The following is a 15,196-nucleotide window of genomic DNA, read 5'->3' on the forward strand; positions in this document are numbered from 1 at the left end:
GTGATATGCTCCTCCTGCGCTATGTGGGGATTCAGGAACCCTCCCAGTCTCCATGACGACCATGTGTGCAGGAAGTGTATCCAGCTGCAGCTACTGGCTACTCGCATTATGGAGCTGGACCTGCGGGTGGTTTCACTGTGGAGCATCCACGAAGCTGAGGGCGTCATGGATAGCATGTTTAGTGAGGTGGTCGCACCGCAGGTAATGGATGCACAGGCAGAAAAGGGATGGGTGACCACCAGATGGAATAGTAGGAGCAGGCAGGTAGTGCAGGAGTCCCCTGTGGCCATCCCCCTCTCAAACAGATACACCGCTTTGGTTCCTGTTGGGGGGAAGACCTCCCAGGGGAAAAGAGCAACAGCGCGGTCCGTGGCACCACGGAGGGCTCTGCTGCACAGCAGGAGATGAAAAGGGGAGGAAGAGCTATTGTGATAGGGGATTCTATCATAAGGGGTGCAGATAGGCGTTTCTGTGGCCACAAACGAGACTCCAGGATGGTATGTTGCCTCCCTAATACTAGGGTCAAGGATGTTTCGGAGCAGCTGCCGGAAATTCTGAAAGGGGAGGGTGTGCAGCCAGAGATCATGGTCCATATTGGTACGAACGACATAGGCAGGAAGAGAGATGAGGTTCTGCAAAGTGAATATAGGGAGTTAGGCAGAAGGTTAAAGAGCAGGACCTCTAGGGTTGTAATCTCAGGATTACTCCCTGTGACACGTGCTAGTGCGGGTAGGAATAGGAGGATTAGGCAAATGAATGCGTTGCTGAAGACTGGAGAAGGCAGGAGGGCTTCAGGTACTTGGATCATTGGGATCTCTTCTGGTGCAGAGGTGACCTGTACAAGAGGGACGGGTTGCATCTGAACTGGAAGGGGACCAATATCCTTGTCGGGAGATTTTATAGTAATACACGGGGGGGTTTAAACTAGTCTTGCAGCGGGGGTGGGACCCAAAGTAGTAGTCTCTCCGATGAGATAGTTGAGGCAAATGGAGAGGTTAAAGCAAGCAAGTCCAGTAGGCAGGCCAGGCAGGGGCAGGACAGGGAGCGTGGAAGGTCTGGTGGGCTAAACTGCATTTACTTTAATGCAAGTATCCTTACAGGTAAGGCAGATGAACTCAGAGCATGGATCGGTACATGGGATTGTGATATTGTAGCTATTACGGAAATGTGGTTGAGGGATGGGCAGGACTGGCAGCTCAATGTTCCGCGGTACCGATCCTTCCGGCGTGACAGAGGTGGAGGTAAGAGAGGAGGGGGAGTTGCACTATTGATGAGGGAGGACATCACGGCAGTACTTAGAGAGGATATCCCGGGGTGAATGTCCAGTGAGGCCATACTGGTAGAACTTAGAAATAATAAAAGGGTGATCCCTTTGATGGGATTATACTATAGGCCCCCCAATAGTCAGAGGAAAGTGGAGGAGCATATATGTAGGGAAATCACAGATAGGTATAGGAATTGTAGGGTTGTAATAGTAGGTGATTTTAACTTCCCTAATATTGACTGGGACTGCCTTAGTGCTAAGGGATCAGATGGGGAATAATTTGTTAAGTGAATCCAGGATAGTTTTCTGAAGCAGTACGTGGATGGCCCGACTAGAGAAGGGGCTACACTCGATCTCCTCTTCGGAAATGAGGATGGGCAGGTGGTTGGTGTGTCAGTGGGGGAGCACTTTGGGACCAGTGACCATAACTCTATTAGCTTCAAGATAGTTATGAAAAAGAATAGGACTGGTCCTCAGGTTGAAGTCCTAAATTGGGGGAAGGCTAATTTCCATGGCATCAGACAGGAACTCTCAAAAGTTGAATGGGAGAGGCTGTTTACAGGTAAAGGGACGTCTGGCAAGTGGGAGGCTTTTAAAAGTGAGATAGGAAGAGTTCAGGGCCAGCATGTTCCTGTTAGATGGAAGGGCAAGGCTGGCAAGTTTAGGGAACCTTGGTTGACGAGGGATATTGAGTGTCTGGTCAGGACAAAGAAGGAGGCATACGTCAGGTATAGGCAGCTGGGATCGAGCGAGTCCCTCGAGAAGTATAGGGGATGTAGGAGTACACTTAAGAAGGAAATTAGGAGGGCGAAAAGGGGCCATGAGATTTCCCTGGCAGATAAGATAAAGGAGAATCCTAAAAGATTCTATAAGTATATTAAGAGTAAAAGGGTAGCTCGGGAGAGAGTAGGTCCCCTTAAGGATCAGTGTGGCAATCTATGTGTGAGGCCACGCGAAATGGGCGAGGTCTTAAATGAATATTTCTCGTCTGTATTTACCGTGGAGAAGGTCATGGAAGCTAATGAGTTCAAGGGAGGGAACAGCGATATCCTGCAGCATATCAACATTACAAAGGAGGAGGTGTTGGAGGTTTTGAAGCGCATTAAGGTGGATAAATCCCCAGGGCCTGATCAGATGTATCCTAGGATGCTATGGGAAGCAAGGGAGGAGATTGCTGGGGCGCTGGCAGAGATTTTTGTATCATCGTTAGCCACGGGTGAGGTACCGGAAGACTGGAGGATAGCTAATTTGTTAATTAATAAATTAAATAACAAATCATGTTGCCTCTTTCTCTTCTAAACTCTGGCGGAGACAAGCCTAGCTTGTCCAATCTTTCCTCGTAAGACAGCCCACCCATTCCATGTATTAGTCTCGTAAACTTTCTCTGTACTACCTCCAATGCATTTACATCCTTCCGCAAATAAGGAGACCAGTACTGTACTCAGTACTGCAGAAGAGGTCTCACCAATGTCCTGTATAGCTGAAGCATAACCTCCCTACTATTGTATTCAATTCCCATGGTGATAAATGATAACATTCGATTAGCTTTCCTAATTACGTGCTGGACCTGCATACTAACCTTTTGCAATTCATGCCCTCGGACACCCAGATCCCTCTGCATCTCAGAGCTCTGCAATCTCTCACCATTTAGATAATATGCTTTTTTATTCTTCCTGCCATAGTGGACAATTTCCGACTTTCCCACATTATACTCCATTTGACAGGTCTTTGCCCAATCACTTAACCTATCTATATCCCTTTGTAGCCCCCTTAAGTCCTCTTCACAACCTACTTTCCTACCTATCTTTGTGATCAGCAAATTTAGCAACAATACATTCGGTCCCTTCATCTAAGTCATTTATATAAATTGTAAAAAGTTGAGGCCCCAGCACAGATCCCTGTGGCACACCACTCGTTACTTCTTGCCAACCAGAAAATGACCCATTTATGCTGACTCTCTGTTTCCTGTCAGCTAGCCAATCTTCTATCCATGCCAATATGTTACCCCCGACACCATGAGCTTTTATTTTCTGCAATAACCTTTGATATGGCACCTTATCCTTCTGGAAATCGAAATACAATACATCCACTTGTTCCCCTTTATCCACAGCACATGTAACTCCCTCAAAGAACTCCAATAAATTGGTTAAACATGATTTCCCTTTCAAAAAACCATGTTGACTCTGCCTGATTACCTTAATTTTTTCTAAATGCCCTGCTATAACATCCTCTGTAATAGCTCCAAACACTTTCCCTAAGACAAATGTTAAGCTAACTGGCCTGTCGTTTCCTGCTTTCTGTCTCCCTCCCTTTTTGAATAAATGAGTTACATTCACTCTTTTCCAATCTAACGGAACCTTCCCGAATCTAGGGAATTTTGGAATATTAAAACCAGCGCATCAACTATCTCACTAGCCAATTCAGGACCTGGCGACTTGTCAACCCGCAGCTCCAACAATTTGTTTAGTACCACTTCCCCGGTGATTGTAATTTTCTTGAGTTCCTCCATCCCTTCAATTTCCTGATATACGGCTAATACTGGGATGTTATTTGTATACTCAATAGTGAAGACCGATGCAAAGTATCTGTTCAGTTCATCTGCCATCTCTTAATTATCCATTATTAATTCCCCAGACACACTTTCTATAGGACCAACAGTCGCTTTGTTAACTCTTTTCTTTTTAAAATATCTATCGAAACTCTTACTAGTTGTCTTGAAATTTCTTGCGAGCTTTCTCTCATACTCTAACTTTACCTTCCTTATCAATCTTTTAGTAATTCTTTGCTGTTTTTTTTATATTCTGTCCAATCTTCTGACCTGCCTCCCATCTTTGCACAATTATAGGCTTTTTCTTTAAGTTTGATAGTATCTTTAACTGTTTTCGTGAACCATGGATGGTGAGTCCCACCTTTGGAACTTTTCTTTCTCGTTGAAATGTATCTATTCTGTGTAGTCTGAAATATCCCCTTAAATGTCTGCCACTGCATCTCTATTGACTTATCCCTTAACCTAATTTGCCAGTTCACTTTAGCTAGCTCTGCTTTCATGACCTTATAATTGCCCTTATTTAAATTTAAAATACTAGTCTGGGACCCACTCTCCTCACCCTCAAACTAAATGTAAAATTCAATCATATTATAATCGCTACTACCTAGGGGCACCTTAACTATGAGGTCATTAATTAATCCTATCTCGTTGCACAATGCCAGGTCTAGTATAGCCTGCTCTCTGGTTGGCTCCAGAATGTATTGTTCCAAGAAATTATCCCCAAAACATTCTATGTACTCCTCATCTAGGCTACCTCTGCCCATCTGAATTTTCCAGTCTATATGTAGATTAAAATCCCCCATAATTATCACAGTACCTTTCTGACAAGCTGCCATTATTTCTTCCTTTATATCCCATCCGACAGTGTGGTTAATGTTAGGTGTCCTGTACACCACTCCCACAAGTGACTCCTTGCCTTCATGATTTCTCATTTGTACCCAAACTGCTTCTGCATCCTGATCTCCAGAACTCAGGTCATCCCTCTCTATTACGCTAATACCATCATTAATTAACAGAGCTACCCCGCCACCTTTTCCAAGCTTCCTGTCCTTCCAAAATGCCATGTCACCTCCAATATTCACATCCCAATCTATGTCGCCCTGCAGCCATGTCTCTGTAAAGACTATCAGATCGTACTTATTTATTCTATTTGTGCTCTCAGTTCATCTGTTTTGTTTTGAATGCATCATGCAGTCAGATACAGAGCATTTAGTTTTGTCCTTTTATTTATTTTTGTCACCTCTAGCCTTATCTGTCGATTTACTCTTAGATTTGTACATTCTGTCCCTTCCTGTCACAGTCTGTTTATCATTTCCCATATTTATACCTTTCTCTCTTGCCTTGTCTCTCCTCCTTGATTCACCATATCTTCCCAAATTTGATCCCTTGCCCCCACTATTCAGTTTAAAACCGTCTCTACTTCCCTCGTTATGTGGCTCGCTAGAACACCGGCACCAGCACGGTTCAGGTGTAGACCGTCCCAACGGTACAGCCACCTCTTTCCCCAGTACTGGTGCCAATGCCCCACGAACCAGAACCCACTACTACCACACCAGTCTTTCAGCCGCACATTACTTTCTCTAATCTTATTTGTCCTATGCCAATTTGCACATGGCTCAGGTAATAATCCAGAGATGATTAACTTTGAGGTTCTGCTTCTTAATTTGGTGCCTAGTTCCTCATACTGACTTTGCAGAACCTCTATCCTTGTCCTGCCTATGCCGTTGGTACCGACATGAACCACGCGACTGGATCCTCCCCCTCCCATTGTATGTTTCGCTCCAGCCCTGAGCAGACGTCCTGAATCCTGGCACCGGCAGGCAACACAGCCGTCTGGACTCTTGCTCTTTGCTGCAGAGAACAGAGTCAATCCACCTTCCTATACTGTCCCCTACTACCACTACATTCCTTTTTTCTCCCTCTTTGAGCCGCAAACACTTACTGCAGACGTGTTTGCCCTGGATCACACTGGCATCCAGGAGCTCCCACATGCTGCAGCTGTGACACATCACCTGTCCTGTCATCCTTAACGTGTTTCAATTAACTACTTAATTATTTTATTCAATTGTTTATTTTATTGTATATTTTATTAAGCTTACCACTAGTTTGTTTACTATTTTAAACGTTAGGACTAAAATGGACCTTAATCACTTACCAGATAGTCATCAAACATGCAGCTTCTTCCAAATCAATGAACTACCAGCTTGCCTGTGATGTCACAGCTTACCAGATCCTCACCAAACAGCTCCTTCCACTGCACCGAAGAAAGAACCAAATCCTGTGCGCTCACCCCAGCGGCTCTCTGTTTCCCTGCTCTCACTTCTCCATTGTGACGTCACTCCTCGATTTTATTCCCCTGCTCTGCTCCTCTCTCTCTCGCTCTGTCTCCGAGTCTGTGCTTTTGGCGCATTTCTTCATTTGTTGTTCCGTTGTGCTCCTCTGTTTCTGGTCCAAAATCTGACTCCGGTGGGACTTGAACCCACAACCTTTGAATAGCTTCTTAGTCATCATTTTGAAGCCCAACACGCTATCCATTGCGCCACAGAGCCTCACACAATTTTATCAACATCACTAAGGCCTTTGATCTTGTCAGCAGAGACGGCCTCTTCAAACTGCGATGGAACATAGGCTGCCCTCCTGACCTCTTGGGCATCATCTCTTCTTTCCACGAGAACATGCACAGTTCCATCAGTTACAATGGAGCAACATCAGACGCTTTCAAGATCAGCAGTGGGGTAAAGCAGGGCTGCACGCTGGCGCCATCTCTCTTAGGAACAGAGGAACATCGGAAGTAAGCCATTCAGCCCATCGAGCCTGCTCTGCCATTCAATTCGATCATGGCTGATCATCTACCTCAAAGCCCCTTTCCCATGCTATCCCCATATCCCTTGATGTCATGAGTATCAAGATTTCTATCAATTTCTGTCTTGAACATGCTCAATGATTGAGCTGCCACAGCCCTCTGGGGCACAGTATTCCAATGATTCACCACCGTCTGAGTGAAGAAATTCCACCCATCTCAGTTTTAAATGGCCTACTCCTTATTCTGAGACGATGTCCTTTGGTTTTAGACTCACCAACCAGGGCAAACATCCTGTCTACATCCACACTGTCACGCCCTGTAAGAATTTTGTCAGTTTCAATCAGATCACCTCTCATTCTTCGAAACTTTAAGGAATACAGGCCCAGTTTCCTCATAAGACAATCCCACCATCCTAGGGATTAGTCTGGTGACACAAAAACAAGAAATGCTGGAACCACTCAGCAGGTCTGGCAGCATCTGTGAAAAGAGAAGCAGAGTTAACGTTTCAGGTCAGTGACCCTTCTTCGGAACTGACATATATTAGAAAAGTCACAGGTTATAAGCAAGTGAGGTGGGGGTGGGGCAAGAGATAACAAAGGAGAAGGTGTAGATTGGACAAGGCCACATAGCTGACCAAAAGGTCATGCAGCAAAGGCAAACAATATGTTTATGGTGTGTTGAAAGACAAAGCATTAGTACAGATTAGGTAATAACGGACTGAATATTGAACAGCAGCAAGTACAAACCTGAAAAAAAACAGTAGGTAAGCAAACTGAACAAACTGAGATGAAATGAAATAAATGCAAAAAAAAGATTAGTCTGTTGACCCTCTGTTTCACCCCCTCTATGGCAAGTGTATCCTTCATAAGATGAGGAGACTAAACTGTACACAATACTCCAGTGCAGATTCACCAAGGCTCTATACAATTGCAGCAAGACATCTTTACTCCTGTACTCATGACCCCTCATGTGGGTACAACATACCATTTGCCTTCCTAATTGATTGCTGCACCTGCACAAGAGCTTTTAGTGTCTCAGGAACAAGGACACCCAGGTCCCTTTGGACATCGACACTTCCCAACCTCTCACCATTTAAGAAATACTCTGTCTTTCTGTTTATTCCACCAAAGTGAATAACTTCACACTTATTCACATTATATTCCATGTTCTTGCCCATTCACTGAGCCGCTCCAGGTCCCCTGGAAGCCTCTCTGCATCCTCCTCACAACTCACACTTCACCGAGCTTTGTGTCATCTGCAAACTTGGAAATATTACATTTAATCCCCACATCCAAATCATTTATATTGGTTGTTAACAGTTGTGGCTCCAACACTGATCCTTGCAGTACCCCAATAGTAACAGCCTGCCATCCTGAGAAGGACCCGTTATTCCTGCTCTCTGTTTTCGGTCTGTTAACCAATTCTCAATCCATATCAGTATATTATCCCCAAGCCTATGTGCTCTGATATTGTTTACTCACCTCCTGTGTGGGACCTTACCAAAGGAAAATACAAATACCACACATCCACTGGTTCTCCTTTATCTGTTCTATAGGTAACATCCTCAAAAAACTCAACAGGTTTTTCAAACCTGTTTTCCTTTTCATAAATCTATGTTGACTCTGCCCAATCATATCATTATTTTCTCACTGTCTAGTTATCACATCCTTTACAATTGGTGTATTCTTCTCCATGCTGCTATTGTACGCTTTCAGTGACTCAGATGGGGGTGTTCACCTGCACATCAGAGCTGACGATAAGCTGTTCAACTTGGCAAGACTGTGCGCCAAGACCAAAGTGGGGAAATTCCTAGTCTGTGAGTTGCTGTTTGCTGATGATGCTGTGCTGACATCCCATAATGAAGTTCACTGACAGCAGCTTGTAGATAGCTTCTCCCTGGCCTGCAAAGAGTTTGGACTGACGATCAGCATCAGGAAGATGAAAGTTACGGGCCAGGACGTAGAGACTCCACTTTCCATCAACATCGACAACCTCACTTTGGAGGTTGTCAACAGCTTCACTTACCTTCAATCAACAATCACCAGCAATCTGTCCCTTGATGCTGAAATCAGCACCAGGATTGCCAATGCTGCAGCTGTCATGTCAAAGTTGAGAAGACAAGTGTGAACCAACAGCACAGGGCGGCACAGTGGCGCAGTGGTTAGCACCGCAGCCTCACAGCTCCAGGGACCTGGGTTTGATTCTGGGTACTGCCTGTGTGGAGTTTGCAAGTTCTCCCTGTGTCTGCGTGGGTTTCCTCCCACAAGCCAAAAGACTTGCAGGTTGGTAGGTAAATTGGCCATTATAAATTGTCACTAGTATAGGTAAGTGGTAGGGAAATATAGGGACAGGTGGGGATGTTTGGTAGGAATATGGGATTAGTGTAGGATTAGTGTAAATGGGTGGTTGATGGTCAGCATAGACTCGGTGGGCTGAAGGGCCTGTTTCAGTGCTGTATCTCTAATCAAAGTGACCGAAAATACAAAGCTCCATGTGTACCAGGCTTGTGTTCTCAGCACCCTCCTTTAGAGTAGAGAAGCATCAACAACTTATACAAACCAAAAAAAGAAGCTGAACAGCTTCCACCTCCACTGCCTCAGATGGATACTGGGCATCTCCTGGCAGTACAGAGTGCCGAATGCGGAAGTACACCAGCGTGCAGGGATCCGCAGCATGTTTGCCCTCTTGAGTCAGCGGTGACTCTGTTGACTGGGCCAAATGGATGATGGTCACATTGCCAAATACATGCTCGATGGTGAGCTTGTAATCAGCACGAGATCAACAGGTCAGGGAAAAAAATCAAGTCCTTTGGAGAGGTTTGAGTTAATTCAGGAGAGTGGGCATGGATTTATAAATGGGAGTTCATGCTTGACGAATCTAACTGCATTTGTTGATAAACTATCTGAGAATGCTGATGAAGGGAATGCAGTGGATGTTGTTTATATGGATGTTACGAAAGCATTTTATAAAGTACCACATAAAAGGGTGGTTAACAAAATTGAGGTTCATGGATTAGGAGGGTCAGTGTCCATTTGGATAGTAAATTGTTTTAAAGACTGAAAACAGCGAGTCTTATGAAATGGTTCTCGGTCAGACTAGAGGATAGTCGATAGTGGTGTTCCCCAAGGGTCAGTGCGAGAACCACTGCTTTTTTTGCTGAAGGTAAGTGACTTGGATCTTGGAATACAGAGTAGAATCTCAAAATATGCCGATGACACCAAACTTGGAGGAGTGACAAACAGTGAGGATGATATGAACTGCCTGCAACAGGACAGTGATAGGCTAGCAGAACGGGCAGACAGGTGGCAGATGGAATTTAATAGTGACAAGTGTGAGGTGATGTAAAGGAATAGGGAATACCTCTCAGCAGCATCTCACTATGAAAGATTGAATTTGATCTCATTTCATTCTCAGCTCGGGGTCTGTGCGGCTCAGTGGCACTTCTGGCTGTCTCCCGCTTCACAATCCATCAGTACTGAGAAAGCAATGGGAAATATTACTCACATGTTGTGTTCTTTAATTTTTTGGAAAACTTGAATGTATGTATTTTCTTCCAAAACACGGACACCAAGACACTGTTAATGTAGGGCTGAAATAGCTCAGTCGGGAGAGCGTTAGACTGAAAATCTAAAGGTCCCTGGTTCAATCCCGGGTTTCAGCACTTCTGCTTCCTTATGTGTCCCTTGCCTTGGTTCTGATTTTCCAGTTGCACAATTTACTTTGAAATTATTTACCAAGCACCAGTGGATTGAATTTGAGAAACAACACAGAGTCATTTGCAGCACAGAAGGTGGTCGTTTGGCCTATCACGTCCATGCTGGCTCTCCCCGGAGCAATCTAGTCAGTTCCACTCACCAGCTCGATCCCTTTCCTCCTGCAATTTTCTTTCCTTCAAGTATCCATCCAATTTCCTTTTCAAATCATTGATTGTCTCTGCTTCCACCACACTCGTGGGCCAAGTCATTACCACCCACAACATAAAAAAGTTCCACCTCATCAAGGATGGGAAATACTTACATCTTCTATATTTGCTTATTCTCTATTTCTATGAGAATAGACTGGCAATCAACATGAAAGGAAACCCAAAAATCTTCGAGCAGCATGTAAATGATAAGTGGGTAGTAAGAAGTTGAGTCGGGCCTATTAGGGACAAAGAGGATAATATATGCTTCGAGGTGCAGGGCAATGTTAATCTGCTTAATGAGTACTTTGTATCAGTGATCACTCAGGAAGTGGAATTGGACAAAATATCAGTAGAAGTGAAGAGAGTAGAGGCAATGGAGAGAGTACAAATTGAGAGAGGGAGGTACTAAAAAGGCTGGCTGTGCTTAGGGAAGATAAATCACCTGGTCCGGATGGCTCACATCCCAGGTTGCGAAAGGAAATGCGGATGCAGATAATGGAAGAGTTGGCTATAATCTTCCAATCTTCCCTGGATACGGGGGAGGCGCCAGGAGTAAACAGTGGCAAATGCGATGCCCTTATTCAAGAAAGGGTGCAAGGACAGTCCGGCTAACTACAGGCCAGTTAGATTAACAGCAGTGGTGGGTAAGGTTTTAGAAAGAATAATCAGGGTAAAAAATCAACAGTCACTTGGAGAGGTTTGAGTTAATTAAGGAGAGTGAGCATGGATTTATAAATGGGAGTTCATGCTTGACTAATCTAACTGCATTTTTTGATGAACTAACAGAGCAGCTTGATGAAGCGAATGCAGTGGATGTTGTTTATATGGATTTTAAGGAAGCGTTTGACAAGGTACCACATAAAAGGGTGGTTTACAAAATTGAGGTTCGTGGTATAGGAGGGTCAGTGTCCAATTGGATAGAAAATTGGTTTAAGGACAGAAAACAGCGAGTCTTATGAAATGATTCTTTGTCAGACTGGAGGATAGTCGACAGTGGTGTTCCCCATGGGTCAGTGCTAGAACCACTGCTTTTTTTGCTAAAGATAAATGACTTGGATCTTGGAATATTGAGTAGAATCTCAAAATATCCCGATGACAACAAACTTGGAGGAGCGGCAAACAGTGAGGATGATATGAACTGCCTGCAACAGGACAATGATAGGCTAGCAGAATGGGCAGACAGGTGGCAGATGGAATTTAATAGTGACTAGTGTGAGGTGATGTATTTTGGCATAAGGAATAGGGAGAGGCAATATTTACTTAATGGCACAGTTCTAAAGAGTGTGTTGGAATAGAGGAACTTGGGGTTCATGTGCATCAATCTTTGAAGGTGGCAAGACATATTGCGAGAGTGGTTCGCAAAGCATATGGGATCTTGGGCTTTATAAATAGAGGCATTGAGTACAAAGCAGGGAAGTTATGCTGAACCATTATAAAGCTCTGGTTAGGCCCCAGTTGGAGTGTTGCTTCCAGTTTTGCTTACCACACTTAAGAAAGCATGTGAGGGTCCTTGAGAGGATGCAGAGGAAATTCACCAGAATGGATCCAGGGATGGAGGATTTTAGTCACAAGTGTAGGTTGGAAAAGCTAGGGCTGTTCTGCCTGTATCAAAGGAGAGTGAGGGGAGAATTGATGGATGTGTTTTAGGCTCTGACAGTTTTAAATAAGTTGGCAAGGAAACATTGTTCCCGTTAACTATTGGTACAAGGACTAGGGGACACAGATTGAAGGTTTAGGACTGGAGATACAGGGGGAATGTGCGCAATAACTTTCTTACACTGATTGGTGATGATCTGTAACTCGCTGCCCACGAGGGCGGTGGAAATGGAGACAATCGAGGATTACAAAAGGAATTTGAATGGGCACTTGAAGGAAATAATTTTACAGGGCAATGGGGATTGAGCAGACAAGTAATAACCCGTCTCCACTCCTAGTATTTCTAAATCCCACACATTCACTATAATGTGAACAATTATTTCCTGTTGTGTCTCTCTCAGATTTGTAAACTTCACTGTATTGGAGTGAAGTGACATCTACTGGCAAGAAACAAGAACTGCCGTGATGAGATCAGCCATGATTGTATTGAATGGCAGAGCAGGCTCGAGGGGCTGACTTGCCGACTCCGGCTCCTCGTTCTTATGTTCATAGAATCATACAGCACAGAAGAAGACCATTCGGCCCCATTGTGCCTCTGCTGACTCTCTGACAAAAAGATGCAATTAGTCCAACCCCCTGCCTATTTCCCCATAATCCTGGAGAATTTCACTTTGAAATATTTGTCCAATTCCTTTATGAAAGTTATAATTGAATCTGTTTCCACCACCCTGTCAGACAATTCATTCCAAATCCGAATCAGTTACTGGGTTAAAAGATCTCTCCTCACCTCCCCTTGACATTTTTGGCCAATTATTTTAAATCTGTGTCCTCTGGTTACTGACCCCCAGGACAGTGGAAACAGTTTCTCCCTCTCTACCCTATGAAAATCCTTCATGATTCTGAACACCTCTATTAAATCTTCCCTTAACCTTCTCTACTCTGAAGAGAACAATCCCAGCTTCACCAGCCTGTCCAGAGAACTAAAACCCCTCATCTCTGGTATCATTCTAGTAAATCTCCTCCGAACTGTCTCAGAAGCTTTGATGTCCTTTCTAAAGCCTGGTGCCCAGAACTGGACACATTACTCGAGCTGAGATCGAGCCAGCGACGCCCTCATCCCACAAACGAATAAAAAAACGCTCCCTAACCAGTCCCCAATTCTTATTCATTTAGAAACGCTCCCTGCCCAGTCCCCAATTCCTATTCATTTATAGACACTCCCTGCCCAGTCCCCAATTCTTATTCATTTAGAGAAGCTCCCTGACCAGTACCCAAATTTTATTCATTTAGAGACGCTCCCTGCCCAGTCCCCAATTCTTATCCACTTATAGACGCCGTTTCGGGAAGCCTCACCAGGAAAAGCTTCACCACCGCCATCCGCAGGGATACAGATGGGATTGTTCCATGTTATTGTGGCCCTGAGGCCCTGCTCCAGCTGTGTGAGCCCGCAAAGTCTTCTCGCACTTTGTGTATATCCCGCTCCAACTCCGAACCCGCAGCTCCAGCTGCTGACAGAGCTGTCTCTACTGCGCCTGCGCGCCCCATCCTGTCACAGAGAGGGCAGATTCTAGGCCGCTGAGCATTCTGGGTACCACACCTGTCATTCATGCTATTCTTTCAGCTGAAAGGTTTTATTACGTACATTTCATGACCTGGAATCGTCGTGAGTGTTTTCTTTTGCACCTGTCAATGCCTGGGAGGATAGAGTCAGCTTCACTTTGCAGCCATGAGTTTCTGGTGTGAGAAAGTGGTGTTTAACTCAGTATATTTCAGTTTTTGGTCTGTGACTGTGGGTATTATTCAGTACCTGTTTGTTTCTGCTATTGCTCTGTGAGTTTCACCACATATCTTTCAACAACTTGTATGTGAGCATCAGCTTTTGTCGAGATCTATCAGTTTCTGAGAAGTGAGAAAGGGTTTGATTCTATCCCTATCAGTTTCTGTTACATGCATGTGTCTTTAATCTGCACCTCCTCTGAGTGTGTCTTCTCTGTACTTGGAGGTGAATATGTGTTTTGCTTTGTATCTCTCAGTCTTTGAAGTGTGAGCCTGGGTTTGTACCTAATTTCCTTTGTACCTTGTAGTTGGGATATGAAAGAAAGATTTTTACACGTTACCTGCCAACTGCTGCTTAGTGACTGTGGGTTTCACACAGAATCTGTCAATTTCTTGTCTGGTAATGCGAAGTTTACAAAGTACCTGTCAGTTTCTAGTCTAGGACTGAGTTGGTTTTACTCTGTCCCTAGCATTCGCTGGTATGTTAGTGTGGGGTTTACATTGGACTTGTCAGTTTCTTGTATGTGAGTGTTGATTTCACTCTGAAAAGAATCATAGATCATAGAATAGTTACAGAACAAAAGGAAGCCATTCAGCTCATTGTGCTTGTGCTACTTCTCTGCACGAGCAACTCAGCTCATGCCACAGACTCATGTATTCCATGAAAACATGCAATTTTTTTCACTTCAGATAATTATCTTATACCATTTTGAAAGCCATGGTTGAATCAGCCTCCATCACACTCTCAAGCAGTGCATATCAGATCTTAACCACTCGCTGTGCAAAAGAAGTTTTTCCTCATGTTGCCTTTGGTTCTTTTGCCATTCACCTTAAATCGGTGTCCTCTGGTTACAGAGCCGTGAATAATATTCCCCATTGCTTTCTCAGCACTGATGGATTGTGAAGCAGGAGACAGCCAGAAGTCCCACTGAGCCGCACTGACCCCGAGCTGGGAATGAAATGAGATGAAGTTCAATCTTTCACAGCGAGATGCTGCAGAGAGATAAGAGTCCCGAATCAAAGTGAGACTTTCTCATACTTTTGCTGAATTTCATTTCAAACACTCCTTGTACTCTCTGCTAATGAAGCCTTAAAAAAGGGAAAAACAAAATGGCACTCAAACTCACCACCCTGAAATTAAAAGTTTAATGTTTGACCGACTGAACTGTCACTTCTACTCGGTCTCTTATTGGATGGATGCAACTGTATTCTTCAACGCAGGGGTGGCATTCAAATCCTCCCATGGGTCCACATGTCAGACTGAGTTCCATGTTGTAGACTCAAGCAAAGGAAATCTGCTCACTT

The 15,196-nt window shown here is 44.3% G+C and overlaps 1 protein-coding gene and 1 non-coding gene across 2 annotated transcripts in view; both read left to right on the forward strand.

The window, feature by feature from the left end:
* The window catches only part of LOC137350402 (histone H2A-like), an 85,693-nt gene that overhangs the window by 21,998 nt on the left and 48,499 nt on the right, over positions 1–15,196 (forward strand). The gene's annotated exons all lie outside the window — the stretch shown is intronic.
* Positions 10,204–10,276, forward strand: trnaf-gaa (transfer RNA phenylalanine (anticodon GAA)). The gene has a single exon. It is a non-coding gene; the product is annotated as a tRNA-Phe (tRNA).

The sequence above is a fragment of the Heterodontus francisci genome, chromosome 35 (assembly GCF_036365525.1).
Source record: "Heterodontus francisci isolate sHetFra1 chromosome 35, sHetFra1.hap1, whole genome shotgun sequence".
Lineage (NCBI taxonomy): Eukaryota > Metazoa > Chordata > Chondrichthyes > Heterodontiformes > Heterodontidae > Heterodontus > Heterodontus francisci.